This window comes from Nipponia nippon, unplaced genomic scaffold (assembly GCF_047370975.1).
Source record: "Nipponia nippon isolate SJK-2023a ecotype South Korea unplaced genomic scaffold, ASM4737097v1 scaffold_6, whole genome shotgun sequence".
Lineage (NCBI taxonomy): Eukaryota > Metazoa > Chordata > Aves > Pelecaniformes > Threskiornithidae > Nipponia > Nipponia nippon.
In genome coordinates, this window is record NW_028262380.1 from 78,928,842 (window position 1) to 78,931,328 (window position 2,487).

The following is a 2,487-nucleotide window of genomic DNA, read 5'->3' on the forward strand; positions in this document are numbered from 1 at the left end:
TAATTTGCTCAGACACCTTGTCTTTATGCAGGCATTCTTAAGCATTCTAATTTTAAGGAATACTGCCATTTCAAAAGCGATGTTATCAAAGACACGACCGGGAATGTGTGATTGCTATACCTAGACCATCTCTTAGAAGTTTAACAGTAACTTCACTGCTGCCTCTGAAAAGTAATTTTCAATTCTAAAGGATCTGATTGAAATCTAGAACTATTTACAAAAGGTTTCTAGTTCTGCATTCAGCATTGACTAGATGGAATAGTTTCCACCATTTTAAAATACCCTAACTTACCTGTAGTTGTGACAATTTGTTCCTGGACCAGGAACTCAGTGCAAAAGCGAAGAGACAGTATAAAGAAGAACAGCTTAAATTTATTTAGAAATAAAGCAACTTCTCACGGTAAAAGAATCTACACAATAATATCACAGCTACCTCAGCTATCGTGAAAACTCACCACTGGCAATGAATATGAATCACATTTACTGAGATACTACTTTTATTAATATCTGGGGAATTTAACAGGTGCTAAAGAATGCTTAGGTGACATCTGGCTGGTGGTGATCGTAAAGGAAGCATTCCTGTAAAGAGTGAAACAATGTGTCTGAATCTGCAAAAATCACAAATGCAGAACACAGTGGATGAAAAATAAACAGAGGGAGTTAAGAAGTAATCAAAAGTAAGAACAGATATTCAAACACACAAAAAGCAATCAGATTGAAATAAAAAGGATGGGTTTGCCAAACCGTAAGAGATAAATGGGACAAGTGAAAGAATTTGTTGTCTTTTATTAAAGATGACATACCATGAGATTCTCCAACAAAGCATCACTGGGTCCATTAGGCTTCCACAGACTGCTGTTGGTTCACATTGAAAACGGGAACAGCTATGGTTGAAGGAAGAAGATTTGTAAGCCATGTATAAGGAAGTTAATAGAATCATCCAGACTTCTGACTATAAACCAGTCATTAAACATGCAAGAGATGGATAATAGACTGCACATTTAAAAAAGTATTCTTTAAACTACTCAGAAAAGCAAACACTGCATAAACTAGCATTCAGTGCTGGAGACACTGTATCAGGTTTTAAGTGAATTATCAGTTTCCACTTCTCCCTGTTTCTTCAGTGTTTTTAAATAACATTTCATATTTTATAAACATAACTTGCTTTATAAAAAAATCCTCAGAAGAAAATCACACACATTATATAAATCAAACCCTTATTTTCTAAGCTTCATACCAATGCTGCTGTTCTGTTTCCCCATTCTGCTTCAACAATTACATATATACAAAAAAATCAAACGCACTCACAGCATTTCTCCATCAGACCATCCCTTTGCACAACCTTTGTATTTTTTTTGTTTTCAGTCCCTCTCTATTTCCACCAAACTTACCTGAACAGAGAATCTAGTCATGCAGGCTTAATGACTGGTCTTCAATGCTGAACCACTGTATTTACTTACTTGCTCTGTGCTAGCTTCCTACAGTTATGATTTAGCTTAGACATCTTCAAGATTAAATACTGTATTTTACACTGAGGGTGGACTAGAACAAATTATGCTGCTCAAAATGCAGCTGGGTGAGCAGGGCCATTGGAGGCAGACAGGTGGTCTTGTTCAGCCCTCGTAACTTGGCCCTGAGCCAGCGACCTGCATTTAAACCACTTCTCATGCTGACTCACCTGCTAGCAGCATTTGAGGAAAATTGGAGAAGATTCTCCTGGAATTATGCACATAGAAGTCTGAAAAAGCCCGCTTGGCATTTCTCTTAAATGGGACTTTTGGAAGGTGTTTGATTTACTTTGCTTTGGGGGGCTAACGGGGAGACACCCCATGGGAAGGGCACCTACAATTCGGTAGCCCTGTCAGAGAGGCAGCCCGGGGCCCCTCATGACTGCCCACAAGGCTCTGAGGGGGCATCTGGCTGCATCTCAAAGATGACTTTCAAACAAACAAACAAAACCCTAAAACATGACCACTGATAATTTACTTGCCAAACATGGCCAAGCAAGCAGACAGGCATTTGAAGACTCTAAAAACACTGCTCCTCGTGCCCCTGCCGGCAGCTCCTTACCTACGTGCCCAGCTGAAGTGGGTCTGACGACGAGACTGCGGTCAGGCGCTCCCGCCCGCCGTTCCCGCCATTCTCGAAGCTTCTCTGCCCCCTCAGGGGCGGCACTCCCCGCCGCGCCACCAGAAACTACGCCTGCGTCAGCCACGCGCCGTTCCCGCCCTTCTCAAAGGTTCTCTACCTCCTATGGGGCAGCGCTTCCCGTTACACCCCCAGAAGCTGCACCTGCCGCGCGCCGTTCCCGCCTTTCTTAAAGGTTCTCTGCTCCCTCAGGGGCGGTGCTTCCTGCCGCCCCCGCGCGCCGTTCCCGCCTTTCGCGAAAGTTCTCTCCCCCCTCAGGGGCGGAGCTTCCCGCTGCGCCGCCAGAGGCTGCGCCTGCGCCAGCCGCCCCCGCGCGCCGTTCCCGCCCTTCTCGAAGCT

At 44.2% G+C, this 2,487-nt stretch overlaps 1 long non-coding RNA gene across 1 annotated transcript; it reads right to left on the reverse strand.

Moving 5' to 3' along the window:
• Positions 1-512: 512 nt before the first annotated feature.
• On the reverse strand, positions 513-2,261 carry LOC148051596 (uncharacterized). The gene is made up of 3 exons (XR_015699964.1): positions 2,071-2,261; positions 804-884; positions 513-579 (listed from the first exon to the last, which is right to left on the reverse strand). It is a non-coding gene; the product is annotated as an uncharacterized LOC148051596 (long non-coding RNA).
• Between the last annotated feature and the right edge of the window lie 226 nt (positions 2,262-2,487).